General features: G+C 33.2%; 1 non-coding gene across 1 annotated transcript; it reads left to right on the top strand.

Moving 5' to 3' along the window:
- Positions 1-16345: 16345 nt before the first annotated feature.
- LOC122100157 lies at positions 16346-16451 on the top strand. The gene has a single exon (XR_006146113.1). It is a non-coding gene; the product is annotated as a U6 spliceosomal RNA (small nuclear RNA).
- The last annotated feature ends 555 nt before the right edge of the window (positions 16452-17006 follow it).

Below are 17006 nucleotides of genomic sequence, written 5' to 3'. Positions count from 1 at the left end.
AAGCCGGAAGTGGCACTGTGGCTCAAGTGGTAAAGCACTAGCCTTGAGCTAAAGTGCTGAGGGACAGCGCCAGGGCCCCAGAGCTCAGGCCCCATGACTGGACTGCCCTCCCCCCAAAAAAGAATGGTGCAATATTATTTTTTTCTGATTGATGAATAAAATTTGGTTATGTATGTATATATACAGGCATACTTGTAAATAGTGATCAATAAAATTATATATATATATAATTCATATACACACACGCACACAATTCTTGATCCCTTTTTGCAGTGAGAGGCATCTGGGTTGATTCCATATGTTGGCTACAGAAAATAGTGCAACAATGAACATGATTGTGCTGGCAACTTCAGTGTGGTCTTCTGCTCTATTGGATAAATGGCAATAAGTGGAATTGCTGGATCATAGGGAGCTCTCTATTCAGGTTTGTGAGCAACCTCCATAGTGTTTTCCAAAGTCGTTGAACAAGATTACATTACCACCAACAATGTAATAGCGTTTCTTTTGGATCACTTCCCTATCAGTATCTGTAATTGTTTGTTTTTTCATAATGGCATTGTAACAGGAGTGAGAAGAATCTCGGTGTTGTTTGGATTTGCATTTTTTTCATGGAGAGAGATATGTCTATTTGTCATTGTTACTTTTCTTCTAAGAAGTTCTCCTTAAGTCATTATCCCATATATTAATTGTGCTCTTGTTAATTTGATCTGTAAATATGGTTTAGTTATATAAACCCTTGTCTAATGCTTAGTTAGTAAAAATCTTCTTCCATTCTATTCTCTTTCTATATACCCTGTTAAATTTTTCCTTTCCCATGAAGAAACTCTTCAGTATGATGCAACTCTATTCACCCAGAAAAAATGATATTGCACCATTCATAAGGAAATGGAAAGACTTGGAACAAACCTATATTAAGTGAAGAAAGTCAGATTCAAAGAATATAGGTTGCCCAATTTCCCTCATTTGTTGTATTAGAATGTGCCTCTAATTATACAACTTAAAACACTTGGATGGTAAAAGAGAAAACATTACATTTGGACATGATAAATTACATTGAATTCTGAACGTTTATACAGTAAGATCAAAGGAGGATGCCCTTTGGAGAGGATCACAAAGGCTCAATAGGTATATGAATATTATCATATAAAATAATGTTCATCATATTCATCTCCAAGAAATGATAATGAGAGTTTTTATTTATTATTTTGCTTTTTCCATCTGAATTCGGATGCTGTTTTTTTGTTTCAATTTCTGCACCTTTGGTCTTATATGTAAGTTTGGAAAGGGCAAGGGGAAACACAGAAATGGTGGGACAAAGGGTGAACAAATGTAGCAATGCCACTCAATAGACACTATCTTGTAATGAACTATACAACTTATGGGGGAGGGAGGTTGAAAGGGAAAAACTGGGAGAACATGAAGGAAGAGGTGACTCTATTGAAAAAGAAATGTGCTCATTATCTGACTTATGTAATTGGATCCCTTCTGTGCATCATCTTTACAAATTAAAAATGGACCTCATAAACAGGCCAGAGTAGTTATATTAATATTAGATAAGATTTGCTTTAATGTATTCCTTCCCTTACACATGTAACTAATCTCTCTTTAAATCATCCTAACAACAAAATAATTTTTTAAAATATTGAAATATAAAACTTGACAGGAAATCAAAAAACACTTAAAAAATTTAGGTTCAAATTGCAAGTAAAATTTAGACCTACACTCTGAGCAAGAGTTAGGATAAATGTGAAAAAAGAGGCTTGCTAACATGATGATTCAGTTATATGTAGGCTTAGGCAAAGTGATCTAGTTAGAGTTGGGGTTGAGATGAAAAAAAGACGTAAGATATTGTGTAAAACTGTCACATATTTTAAGAAGAATGAATCAAAGTTAGAATGAATGAAAACGAATGTCTGTGTTACTTTCAAGATTCAGATATAATTTGGTTTAAAGAGTGAGATACTTTTTTGTTCTGGTTAGGGTAAGGGAAGGATAAGCTTTAGGGTAAATTTTAGTTTTCCACTAAGAAATAGAAGCAAAAAAATGTGCGATTGAATAAATTCCAAATATTTTTCCTTACATTAACCAGTTGGTGTTAAATCAGTCTGTGCTTAGGATTAGGTTTCTGGTTAACCGGGGTTGAGGATAGAGTAAAGAAATGGGTTAAACTTGTGGCTCATGCCTATTATCCTAGCTACTCAGGAAGCTGATTTCTGAGGATCACAGTTCAAAGCTAGCCCAGACAGGAAAGTCTGTGAGACTTTTATCTCCAATTAACCACCAGAAAACTCAAAAGTGGTGCTCTGGCTCAAGTGGTTCAGCTCACACCTTGAGCTAAAGAACTCTGGATCGTGCCCAGGCCCAGAGATCAAGCCCCACGCCGGACAAAAGAAAAAAAAAAAGAAATGTGTTAAATGTTAAGTAAAGCTGAATGTTATTTAGGTTCTAGGAATTCAGGAAAAACAGGCATAATGGAAGTACAATGTATTTCATAATATCAGGATTTGAGATCAATGGGTATAATGATTCCTGCTATGAAACAAGATACATTCAGAGATAAGAGTGAGAAAATCTGTAGGGTTTAAGAATACCTGCAATTTATTTCAAGAATTGCAAGTGGAATTTCAGTTAGGATTCCACAAAACAAGCATTTTTCATAAATTTTTTAAATGGAATACTATTAGTCTCAAGGTTATGGTTAGGATTCCAGCCATGGTTAGCGTTAGAGTGAAGGAGAAAAACTGAGGCTCAAATTCAAAGTAAATTTTAATGTAATCCTTGTATGAATTACAATGAATGTGAACTAGAGTCTTGCTATTAATATTAGATTCTACTTAAAATTAGGCTTATGTTTATTCTCAATGTTGCAGTTAGGATTATGTTTAGGTTAGAAAATGACTAAGATATTGGAAAAAATTGAAACCTATATTTGGAAGGTTTATTTGAATCAAGTTAGGATGAGTGAAAACTAATTAACTTGTGTTAGTGTTATTGTCATATAATTTGGATTAAGACCAGGGTCAATATTTTGTTCTGATTATGATTACTGTTATGAATAAGTTTTTACTATAAAATTGAGTTTTCACTAACAAGAAGAATAAAAAATATGACAATGAACATTAACTAGAGCATTATCATTATATTTATTTCTTAGTGTTCCTTCTTATAATGATTAATGAGGGTTTTCCAGCCAGGTTTAGGTTGAAAGCGTTAAGTAATGGACTAGGTGGTAAGTAAATCTGAAACTGTTTTAGGGTACAGGGGTTCAGAAAAAGGTAGGATCAATAGAAACTACAGTATTTTTCCTGATAAGATAATTTGAGGACAAGTAATAAAATGGTTCATGTTAGGGAACAAGATAACTTCAGAGGTAGAGTTAGGAAATTGTTGGGAATTATGGCAAACTGTACTCATTTCCAGAGTGCAAACTGGAGTATTCATTAGAATGATTAAAAACTAGAGTCTTTTTCTTAAACATTAGAATTAGACCATAATTAGGGTGAAAGTTAGGTCTCAGTTCCAGCTGGGATTAGTGTTAGCATTAAGGAAAACATCATTTTCAACATAGTGTCTTCTGAGTATCATTGTTGAAATGGTTCATCCTATGATGAACCTAAATTTTCTATTTCTCTAATCCTAATTCTAATTCTTTCTGGGATGCTAACCTTAACCATAAAACCATAATAATAATGATAGCTCAATTCAAAAGTTAAAAAAGTTTATTCATCCTATTAATCCACTGTACATCTTGAGTTAAGTTGCAGTTTAGCTTAACTTTTCCAAATTAGTTTATATGCACATATATAAAGATGTAATTTTATGTGAAAAACAAAAGATCTTTGGAGGTAGGAGTAATGAAAAGGAAATAGAGGGAGTATAATCAAATACTTTAAATATATTATGGAATTGCCACTTCTGACAATTAATATCCATTAACAAAATAACTAAAAATTAATAAAAAGTACACTGCCTTCTAGTGTTCTTTAAGAGAGCCATGACATGTCTTGTGAAAGTAATACTTACGTTAGATAAACCTTGTTCATGCATAATTTATATTGTTATTGGTCAATTATTTAACTAAATGAATAAAAATATATGAAATAAGATTCCATGACAAAAAATACAAAACAGTTACTTAGTAACTGTTTGAGAAATAGTTATAGTCATGCGTTTTTGGAAACTGAATTTCTATTTCCCTACAAAGGAATGAATTAGTTTTACTAATCTAGTATTTGTAGTAAGTTTAGAGAACATAATTGGCATGAAAAACATCTAAAAGTACATCTTCTCCTGAATGAGTGATATTTTAAACATTGTCTTTTATTCAAATGAATACTTAGATTTACATTTCAGAATATTGCAATTTTATCTCCTTTCAGAACAAGTACTTGCCCTGCAATTAAATGTATTAGCATATTCAGATGTTTAAAAGCTAATTTTTCTGTTTTATATGTAGCTCTACGTATTCAGAATGACATGATTTTTTATTCATAAATGTCTAACCTCATATTTTTGCTTCACCAATATAAATTGTCTCATGAGGTTTTAGTGAAGGCTCCAGTAAGTAGAGTGGTCAAAATCACTTCCTGAATTTTAAATTTTAAATCTAATAATTTTTAGGCTTTGATAATATCATTTTTAGTCTCTTCAGAGCAATTAAGCTAAAATAAATACTATTTTTAAACATTTCACTCACATTGTAAATAGTATTTACATAGGTCAAAAAGAGACTAATTATTTAAGATTCAACATATTTGGTGATCTTAGTGTGAAGAATGTAGAGAGTAGAAGGTTTTTATATTCAATAAATATTTTTGGTTAAATTAAATCATATATCTGGATTTCTAATTTGAAGGTTAATCACATGGAAACAGGAAAACAATAAAGGAGTAATTACTTTGGGATCATTTTTCTTCTTAAAATTATGAAGCAAAAATATATCTAAGAATATATTTTTCAATAAAATGTTTCAACTCTTAGTAAAGTGCATTATACTTTAATATAAAGTTTTTCTCAAAATAGAAATTCTGCAACTAATCTAATGTATGTTTTCATGCACAAAATTCTGTAACTTCTAGACATGATCCCTATTTACATTTATTACAAACATCTGTTATTATACAAATCATCCCTGTACACACTAATTTATGTAAGATAATATTCTAGCAAAATTATCTTTTTTCCTGTCTCCAACCGGGAAGGATGATGTGCTGAAGTATATTAAATGAAAGTACTCTAACAAAGAATCTTTATGGAATGAAAATTTGCAACATGTTGATGTTCTACTTGGCTGAACAGGAATTCTTGTTTCTACAGTGCTTTCTTACCTTTTAATCAGACAAGGAAGGCCACAACATTTGAAGTTCATATGAAGGAATTGCATTCCTAAATGATGTGGCAATCCTGCTCAAAAGTTTGATCTTATCAGCTTGCTTGCTGATCTAGTTCTTTATCCTATGTTCCATATTTTTAAGCATATTAGTTATTCAGCTGTGAGTACATTGCATGAGACTCCTGAATTCACAGCTATTGCTGTGTAATAGAAGAGAGGAAAAAGATTATATTAATCTCCAATTCCTCCCTTTGACCGTCAATATACCAATTAATTGTCAAAACAATCATGTAAGATGTTAATTCATTTTTCCCTTTCTAATTAGAGATTAAGCAAGTGCTTTTAACAGTTAAAAGTGGATTGTGTTACAGATACAAAAATCTTCTTCTATAGGCTCATGAATTGAAAACTTGTCTTCCTATATTGAAAGCACAATTAACATTTACAGTTTTCCAGGTATTTTGCTTACCTATCAGTTCTGATCGATCATAAATCCTCTTATGAATTTTATAGTATTTTTGAATAAATCACACGATTTGCATGTACTTATCATCTTAAGGAAAGGCAGTCTACTTTTATATATTTATTCTATGTGACAAACCCTTATTTTTTGTTTCCCTATATGCTGAAAAAAATGTATCCATGGAAACAAGATATTAGCAAATCTGTGTGTAATTTTCATTTTTCAAATATATTTTAAACTTTGTTTTGACTAGTCATTTTTTAACAATGAGTGATATTCATGAACACTAACATTTTGGTGCTTTTAAATAAATTGAGACTTGATGTGGTATGGTAGTTCTTGCGTCTAGTTGATTTAATCATTAGATTATTCATGTATAAACATGTGCATTGCACTTTTTTATTTTTTTAATCTTTTTTTGGAGGGGTCCGGTCATGGGCTGAAATCTGGGCCTGGGCCCTGTCCCTCAGCTCCTCAGTTCAAGGCTAGCACTCTACAACTTGAGCCACAGCGCCACTTCTGGCTTTTTTTTCTGCTTATGTGGTGCTGAGGAATCGATCCCAGGGCCTCATGCATGCAAGGCAAGCACTCTACCACTGAGCCACCTTCCCAGCCTTGACTTTTGTATTTTTATATATAAAATAGTCCCCAAGGTTTTACTTTAAAGTATAATGGGGGAGGGTTGTCTTCATGTTAAAAACTTTATATATATTTCAATTAAAGTATTAGAATGGATTTATTGATTAAAACATAGAAAAGAGTAAATAGTCATGTTTCTTGCTTTGGACTGTATAAATTTCATATGAATGCAGCTCAAGATGAGACTGAGAGATAAATTCATATACATATCACTGAGGTTTACATCACAATATAGGAAATATAGGTATTTTAAGGAATTGGTTATTCAAAGCCCTTGATATATAATGGAGGAAGAATGGAATTGAAAATAGCAGAGGATAACAAATCAATATGCAGGGATTATGATTTTATAATACTAATATGAAAGAACTGAAGCTTTAGTCTTCTGAAAAAGAAAGTTTAGCTTGTAAATTCAGTATAAGGCATCAGCTGTGATGAGTCTAATATCTTTCCTCCAAGATATCCAAGAGTACTATACTCATCCTCTGAAAATTAAATAAGTAATTTTTTTTTTTTTTTTTGTCGGCCGTGGGGCTTGAACTCTGGGCCTGGGCGCTGTCCCTCAGCTCTTCAGCTCAAGGCAAGCGCTCTACCACTTGAGCTACAGTGCCACTTTCGGTTTTCTGGTGGTTTATTGGAGATAGGAGTCTCACGGTCTCTCCTGCCCGGGCTGGCTTTGAACCGCGTTCCTCAGATCTCAGCCTCCTGAGTAGCTAGGATTACAGGCGTGAGCTACCAGCGCCCAGCTAAATAAGTAATTATTTTAATAAGCTTTGCTTATTAATTTACTTGAAGCAAAAAGGTTAAAATGTCTGCTCTTTCTTTCAATGTAATAATATATATTTCATATCATTACTGTCTCTTCATACAAGCCTGAAATCACAATTTCAACATAACATAAACAGAAAAACAACAATAACCGGAAGTGAACAGACAAAATATTACCTCCTCTAGGACACAAGAACATAGGCAATACTCAGGAAAATTTATAGCTTTGAGTATATACATCAACAAATTAGAACAATCTTAATTCAGCACTAATAATACACCACTAGGTCCTTGAAAAACAGGAACAAGGCAATTCAAAAACTGGTAGATAGAAATCATACAAATTAGATTAAAGAAATAAATGAATTAGAGTCTCAGAAAAACATACAATCATAATTGACTTCTAACTACTAGTAGCTCAAAAATTCGCCCAATGAATGTAAATGTAGCTATTTTCAGAGATAGATTCAACCAGCTCAAACCAGTGAACAAAACATACTTGTACGATTCTAAGAAACAATGTTTTGTTCGACTTTTTAAAATAAATTTATTCTGTTGTTAAGTTGATTTATAGATGGATTACAATTACATGAGTCAGGTAATGGGTACATTTCCTTTTATGCAATGTCTTCAGTTCCCTCATATTTTCCCATTCCCTTCCTTCTTTCCCCACTCATGTGTTAAATAGTTCACTTTCATCAATGTTCAAAGAACTCCACTGCTTAATTTTTTCACCCTTTCCCTAAAGCTCTGTGCCCACCCCCACCTTTCTGAAGATGTATAATGAATATACCATGCATAAGGTAAAGAAGACAGAATCATCACAAACTATAAATAACAACAACATACACTAAACAAAAAACAGAGTCTTCTGTTTCCATACCTTTTAGTTTGTTTCAGGATGTTTATCATGTTATATAAATGTAATTGTTTTTATAATAAAGTCAATTCTGGAATTAAGGTGTGATAAACTTATAATTTTCTTTCTATTTAGTAATGCTTTTATTTTACATTAATGTTGTAAGTAACATAATTCAAATCCTAGTGAAATTTGAAGGTTCAGATTTAAAGTTAAGTATTCAAAAGGTCTAAAAGTTCCATTTTGGCAACCAAACTGAAAAGCAGGCATGTTTTATCCTTAGGAATGTCATTATTTCATATGCAATTTTCATATGTAATTTTACCTACGTTTTCCCTTACATGATAACATATTATCTGCTAATCAGAGAGATACAAAAAGATTTTTAATTATGATATGAAAAATGCATCGACATGAATGAATGAAATCAGGGAGTAGATGGCCCAGAGCGGGGTGGTTCTGTTAAATATTCTCACGATTTTGAATGATCTGGTGTTTTTGTATGTGTGGAATTATGAATGTATTTTATGTCTGGACAAGAAAATTTGATTAATTGATCATTGTCTGATACCCAATATCTGGAATCTAACCTGAGTCAGAGTGGTAAGTGTGTGTGTGTGTGTGTGTGTGTGTGTGTGTGTGTGTGTGTGAGTGTGTGGGTGTGTGAGTGTGTGTGTATGTGTGTGGGTGTGGGTGTCTCTCTGTCTGCCTGCAAGTCTGGATTTAGAAGGAAGTATCTTATTTCCCTGAGGGTATGTACTTAATTCTATTAGGTATACTCCATTAATGGCAGCAGATAAAACTAATTAACATTTTTGCCATATATTTATGTTCCTATGATTGCATGAACAAACTAAAAATTATGTTTGGGGTATGAGTTTGTAAAAGGTCAGCTGAAAGTATAAACATTTGGAATCTTGAGAACAATATCAATGGCAATCATTTCAGTGTAAATAAATTTTGACAAAACTTGCAGTGATAGGTAATCCTATATCAAAATTCAATATTTATTGATTTTCCATAGCTACATTATTCTATAAATTTGTAGGAAAACAAGTTAAATTATAGAATCATAAAAGTAATGTGATTATTTATTGCCAACAGTTTTACAGTTAGGTCCTGATTGTAAGCTTTAGGATCAACAGAAAAAAAACACAATATACAACATGGAGTTAGATATTTTATAATGAAGCATATTTTAATATACTCTACATTGTTAGAAAGACAAGAACGTTGGGTTAGCTTTATAACCTACCATAATAAGTGATATTGTCCATTTATTAAGCAGAAAGGCTTACTCAGATTTACAAGATTGAATGTTTCAGCTGGTTTCATTGCTTTGGTGGCCAGTGCCAAGACAATGTCAAGGAGGGGAGTATGTCAAAGAGAAATGCTTTTTTACCTAGAATGATTAAAAGATAAAAGAAGAAAGAAGATGAGAGTCTATTTTCTCATGGGTTTCACTCTGAAGAACTTAATCTCCAGAAGAACTATTCAGGTATGCTCCACAGTCTGGGAGGAATTGGAATGTCATTTTTCTTTAACACATAGGTCTTTCTGGGGCATTCTAAAATCAAATGGCAACATCTTCACCAATGATAATAACTTGTCCAGGGGTGGAAGCCACTAGATATTTCTATAAATTCTAATCAGATCTCAGCAGACTAAATATTTTATGGAAATCCTATTAAAATATTCTCTTGCAGACTGACTGGGTCTTCATAATGTGTATCTGTGTGTTTATATGTGTGTGTTTGAATAAACTAATAAAACAATGTGGCAGATAAAAGTATTAGTATGGTCTTTTGTTTTTCTTCTCATACTATGAAAGCCTATCACAATTCCCAATCAAATCCCATCCAAGATTCAAACATTAATGCTGTCCCAAAATTTCTTTATGTTAACCTACGTACATCCATCTCATTTCAGATGGCCATGGTATAGGAAAATTTTAAGTCTTCCAATTATGTTGTCACCAAGGAAACAACATAAAATATTTCTTTTAAAAATACCTAGAATGTAGAACATTTTAGCCAGAAAACTGAAGGAGTATACATTATAGGATTTAATTTAATTATTTAGTCACATAAATGGATATTCTCTATCCCCAACTCAGAGCCCTTTTAAATTACATAATTGCACAACTCATCTATTACTATCTTCCATGAAGACAGTCCTTGCTGTAAACAAACCAGATGTGGTGAACAAATTAACATGTACACCATTGTTACATGCTGCTGTTCTAAAGCATGGAAGTGAAAGAGCATTTAATGCCTGTGAAGAACTGATTCTAAGGATTATGGAAAGTGATTACTTTGCACCTTAAATAGAAAAATCCACAGATGTTTCAAGTTGTGTTTTGTTGTTGGCCTTTGTGAGATATATTTTGGAAAGCACAATGAATGAAAGCATGCTATTTTGTAAAACTTTGCTGGCTGACACATTTACTGAAATGTTTCATATGAGAAGACAGACAATAGGGTGGGTAGGATATGGTATGCAGCTTTAAATACAGACAAGCAAAACAAAGAATGGGAATTTTTTTTTCCTTAACAAATGCTTTCTGGTTATATTGTGCTATACACTATAATGATGAAATAATCATTTCTTTGGAAAAGTAAGGAGAAAACACTGTCACCTGTTGAATTTCTTTTTAAAGTGAATCTTAAATGTCAAGGTTAAAGAAATTTAAAGCCTTAATAAAATATTATCAAGTATTACTTTCATTTTTGATAAAAAGTTAAAACAAACTGACAGACTGTTAGTCCATTAAGATTTGTAAGTTTCCTGCTATATATTTCCTATTGTTCCTCTTTTTTGGGGGTGATATATATATATTTTTAGAATGGCAACCTGGTCTTAACCATTACCCACAAAATTTATGCTGTCATAGAATCAGAGAGTTTTTGTTTTTTTTGTTGTTGTTTTGTTTTGTTTATTTGGTCGGTCTTGGGGCTTGAACTCTGGGCCTTGGCGCTGGTCCTACACTCTTCAGCTCATTGTTGCAATCAAAGAACTCTTATTTGAACCTTTTAAAAAAATTTAATTTTTTAAATTATTTTCTATTAATCTTATTTTCCTCCCATAATTTTTATTTTAGGTGTATACGTGTGTGTGTGTGTGTGCTGTTTTTTATAGCTTCTGAACTTTTGGTCCTTTTTAAGTATTCTTTTCATTTTTTTCTGTTTCATTCATTTTTTGATTGACTAAATTTCTGTTCGGCTCATTCCCAGATATATACCTGTCGTTGATTATTAGACGTAATACCCCATTGTGTATACATTTAATCCAGAAAAATATTACTCAATTCACAACCTCTTAGGCTTAAATTCTTTAATAGTAGTATTATCTCTTTATATGTATATAATTTTCAAGTAACTAATTTTAAGAATTTTTATTTTTTAGTTTTCATTTCTCTTTTCAATCCATCCTTTCTTCTCATCTTATCCTTTTCTCCTCTCAATATCAGTTGTTTAAACTTACATAATTTTTAAGTGTTTCACTACTTAAATTTAAATTTTGGTTTTTCCATTTTTTCTTGTTCGTTTTTTTTTGTAATCTCTCTCCTATCATTCTATCCAAACCATTTCCCTCTATAAGATAAGGACTTGGTTAAATACCACATTTTCCCAATCCATCCATCTACTGAGGGGCATCAGGGTTGATTCCATATCTTAGCTATGTTAAATAATGCTGCAATAAATATAGTTGTGCTGGTAGAGTTAGTATGGTCTTCTTTGTGATGATTTGGGTAAATGCCCAAAAGGTAGATTGCTGGGTCATAGGGAAGTTCTAGGTGGAATCTTTTGAGGAACCTCCATACTACTCCAAAGTAGTTGAACAAGTTACACTCCCACCAACAATGCAGTAAGGTTCCCTTCTGGCCACATCCCCTGAAGGATCTGTTGTTAATAGAGTTCTTGATTATAGCCATTCTAAATCGGGTGAGGTGGTATCTCAATGTTGTTTTGATTTGCTTTTCTTTTATGGCTTGGGGGGTTGAGCATTTCTTCATGTGTCTATTGGCCTTCCTTCTTTTCTTTTCAAAGAAGTTTCTCTTGAAGTCTTTACTTGTTTATTGGACAGTTGTTTCTTTTAGGATTTGTTGTTGGGGGATTTAATGTTTTGAGTTCCACATATATTTTAGATATGAGACCCTTCTGTATTGTATGGCTAGCGAAGATCTTCTCCCAATCAATGGGCTTTCTATTGATCTTGCTAGCTATGTCCTCTGCCATGCAGAAGCTCTGCAATTTCATACAATCCCTTTTGTCCAAACTTTCTTTGATTTCTTGTGCTTCTGGGTCTCTATTAAGACATTGCCACATTTGTTAGGAAATGGAAAGACTTGGAAAAAATTATATTAAGTGAAGTAAGCCAGGCCCAAAAAACATAGGTCCCATGGTTTCCCTTATTTGCAATATCTAGTATATGTATGAGTCAAGCGGAAAAGGTCAGATAATGTGATGTTAGCAAAATGAACCTTTAGATATTTATTTTAATGGTTTTTTTTCTTTCATGCATTTGTTTCTAATGCATTTATAAGATTATTTCTTTGTTGCTTTGTATGTCCCTCCCCCACATTATAACCCCTGCTTTCACTATATTTGATGTCAGTAAAACTTGTGGAGGAGATGGGGAAAAACAAGTCGTTTAAGGAAACAGGTGGACTTGTTGCAACAATGAGAAGTACAAGTTGTCATGTCCAAAGCGAGCTTTACAATGTTGGTGTGTGGCGGGGGAAGCGGGGATTGGTTGGGGGTTTGGTGGGGAGGCTGGGAAGGGATGTGAAGGGTAAACAAAGGAGGAGGCTGCAATGCTTGATAAGAAATGTGTGCATTATCCTGTCCATGTAATTGTAACCCCACTGTACGGTATGTTCACAAAAAAAAGTAAAATAAAATAAAATGAAAAAAAAAAAAAAGAAAATTTCAGCCTCTGCACAGGAGACCTTGGGAATGTCCTACTCCATCCTGTAATGTTTTCAGGGTGTCTGCTTTGACCCCGGGGTCTTTGATACATTTGGAGTTGATTCGGTACAGGATGATATATAAGGATATAGTTTTAGTTTTCTATGAGTGATTAACCAATTTTGCCAGCACTTTTACTGAAGAAGCTCAGTACTGTACGGAGAGGTTACAGTTACATAAGTAAGGTAATGAGTACATTTCTTATTGACCATTTTTACCACCTCCTTTGTTTTTCCCCTACTATTCCTTACCTTCACACAACCCCAACACCTCTGTCCACCCCCCTCTAATAGTATCTTGTTGCAATGGGTCAACCTGTATCCTTTCCTTGCATCTTAAATGAAGAAATGCTGGCTTGTTTCATGCTGATTCTACTGTGTAGACACACTTAAATTCACTTTCCAACTCCAAAAGCACATAAATGAAATACACATCATCTTTTGTCAGTTAGTATAATTGTGTTCTACACATTTATTAACAGGTTACAAATTATTCTCAAATTTTAATACATAAAAAACTTTCTTTTTTTCTCATTTTCGTGGCCAGGACATCGGCATGACCTCAGTCAGAATTGCTCACTTTAGACTTTTCATATGGGTTGGTTAAATTTTGACCTGCGCTCCAGTCTTCTGGGGAATCACTCATCTGCTTAGGAATTGATGCTGGCTGTTGGAAAAGAGCCCAAGGAAAGATGCCATTTAAAGCCTTATAATTTTATTCTTAACAAGGATATTGTCCTACTACTTTGGCTGTTGAGAGTGTCTACAAGAGCAAGCATTCCATGGGAAGCAGGGAGACACAATATTACCTATACTTATTGAGATTTTCGAGTGACTTGCTATCACTTGTACTGCATTTATCAAGTTGAATCTCTCTAAAGCTACCAGTTGGAAGAGATAAGAGGAGTGGTAAAAGAACTCTTAGAGACAAATACATCTTCAACACATTTGTTTCCAAGCATTCTCTCTAAGGCATATTCAACAACTAGTGAAACTTGTGTTGGCTATATCTATGTGTCTTTTTTTCCATTTGTGCATATGTGTATGTATGTGTGTATTTGTGTGTATAGTAACATTCATGTGTGCATATATGGGCCGATGTACACATATATGCATATATAAATAAATATACATATATAAATACATGTGCATACATAAATATCAAATGTTCAGTGATTTAATCTAGAGTTCCCAGCACATTGTCCTTATCACAAAGTATACATGATAAACTGCTCTAAGGATCTGTGCTATATGAGGGGTGTCCTTTGTACTCACTTCCCCCATTAACTTGTTTTTCATCCCTGTGAACAACTTCAGCCTACTTTCCCATAGGATAGCTTTGTTTTTGTTACTTACTGATAATAAAAGAAAAAGGTTGTTTGTAAAAGAAAAAGAACTTTTGAGTCCCAGGCTAAAAGTACATTATCAGTCCCAATGATTCGTATGAGATAAAATTTATAATAGTACTAAAAGTGAAAAGGAATTCCTAGATCTGTTGTTTTGCCATTTAGAATGGCAAAGAATAATTTCACGTCACTGTTATAACTCTTAAAGAATGCAAGGGTAACTGATGGTCCCCATCATGTTCCCACAAAACCAGTGGATCTTGAAGGATAATAGTAGACCAACAGAAATTCTAAGTAGCAGACATGGAGCATGAAAGAGAAAGAGCAGAAATGAGAGAGTGAAAGAGAGAGAAAAATATCATAATATTAAAGTGCATAACAGATAAACAAGAGGTGTATGAGAATATTCATACTGCTATCTTGAGGCTCTACATGTACATTTGAAGATATTTGATGTGTGATAACTCATCAACATAAAGTATAAAGTGATTTTGATAATAAATAAAAATGGCTCAGAAGAAATTATAAATGCAAAAACATTCTTCACAGAAGCAAACTCTCAGAAATATTCCTTGACTTTGAAAAGGATAAACTGGCTGCAGTTAGTATAAATTTAGCAGTATGACAATTCACAAAAATATAAAAATGTATTCACATATTTCATTATATAACCCAAAGCAGAAAGCAAATATTGTTCAGATGATTTTTTTAAATCACAGTTTCTCAGGTGCTGGGAAGGTGGCTCAGTGGTAGAGTGCTTGCCTTGCATACATGAGGTCCTGGATTTCATTCCTCAGCACGACATAAGCAGAAAAAGATGAAAGTGGTGCCGTGGATCAAGTGATAGCACTAGCCTTGAGCTGAAGAGCTGAGGGACAGTACCCAAGACCCAGAGTTCAAGCCCCACAACCAACAAAACCAAAGCAAAAAAAAAAAAAAAAAACACAGTTTCTCAATTTTGTGGCGTCAACTCTGTAATACCACTACTTCAGCCTAGGGTTAAGATTTTAGGTGTGGACATTTATCAACACTCCTGATTCAGACTCTACTTGATATAATTTTTAATCAATATTTTGTTTTTAGTTTTGCTCTTTGTAAATTCACATGCACCTATGAAAAATGGTGTGGCCATCCCAATAATATTCTCAAAGTACTTCTTAATCACGACTCATAAAAAGTGGTATTCTATTACAACAAGGAAAAATGCTATAAATAAAGAAAACAATAATTATATGTTAATGATTACTAAAATAAAAAACAAAACCATTACCAGGGTTTTCAGTATTTGAGAAGTACAGAGTAGATTTTACTATTTTCTCATATTCCTATACATTCAAAACTGGATAAAGCTATGAGTAGCCTTTAAATTTATCCACTAAGATTAGTATTTATAGTTCATCTCATCATTTGTATGTGGCTTATATCATTCTTTGTTCATCACTAACATATAATGTAAGGGAGCCCTAAAGATTTAACAGAAACTGTCTACTTAAAACCTTAACTCTTCACTCTTCTTCTTTACACAGTCTTTGCAACTTCTCATTAGTAAAGTTTCTATAAACTCTGAAATGTACATACTTACTAGTACATGCTACCAGAAATATTATATACTTTATCGAAAAATTTTATGACCTGCCAACCAGTCTTAATTTTGCCGTATATAAGCAAATCCTAAAATGAAACATATTTAAAACATTAAAACTTTTAACAAACCTTAACATTTGCTGCAATGAACATTATGACAGGTGCCTTGTGTAGAATAATTGAATTCCTCCTCCTACACAACTCATGAACAACAAATATCTGGAATTATTTTGTTTTTGGCATGTCAATCTTGACTTTGTTCTTAAATGTGTGCTTATGTAAGAAATACATGGTTGTAAAATTTCACAATTCTTTTGAACTTACTTTTTGTTGAATTGTCTAGTTTAAGAAAATCAATTACACTTTATATATAAAAAAATGTTCTGTGCTCAATTTGGCTGCACATACACTAAAATTGGAACATACAGAGAAGATTAGCATGGTCACTGCACAAGGATGAAACGCAAATTAATGAATCGTTCCATATTTTTACAACAACAGATGCTGGAAGGGATATGGCCAGAAGGAAAGCCTACTGCATTCTTGGTGGGAGTGTAAACTTGTTCATCCACTTTGGAAAGCAGTTTGGAGGTTCCTCAAAAGACTCCACATAGAGCTCCCCTATTACACAGCAATCCCATTTTTGGGCATTCACCCAAATGATCACAAACAAGTCCATACTAAAACTACCACCACAACAATGTTTATTGTAGCATTATTTGCCATAGCTAAGATATGGAACCAACACCGATTCCCCTCAATAGAATAATGGATCAAGAAAACGTTCTGTGTGTGTGTGTGTGTGTGTGTGTGTGTGTGTGTGTGTGAACGTACACTTACACAACCACGTTGGAAAGCAGTCTTGTGAGTCCTCAGAAAGCTAAATATTGACCTTCCTTATGGCCCACTCATACCACTTCTAGGCATCTATCCTGAACAACAGGTACCAATATTCAAGGACACATGCACCTTCATGTTTATTGCAGCACTGTTCACAATAGCCATGATATGAAAACAATCCATATGTCCCACCAGAGATGAATGGA

This window comes from Dipodomys spectabilis, unplaced genomic scaffold (assembly GCF_019054845.1).
Source record: "Dipodomys spectabilis isolate Male_0828 unplaced genomic scaffold, ASM1905484v1 ptg000567l, whole genome shotgun sequence".
NCBI classification, from domain to species: Eukaryota; Metazoa; Chordata; class Mammalia; order Rodentia; family Heteromyidae; genus Dipodomys; species Dipodomys spectabilis.
The sequence above is the reverse complement of the archived record's forward strand: the minus strand, read 5'-3'. Positions and strand labels throughout refer to the sequence as shown.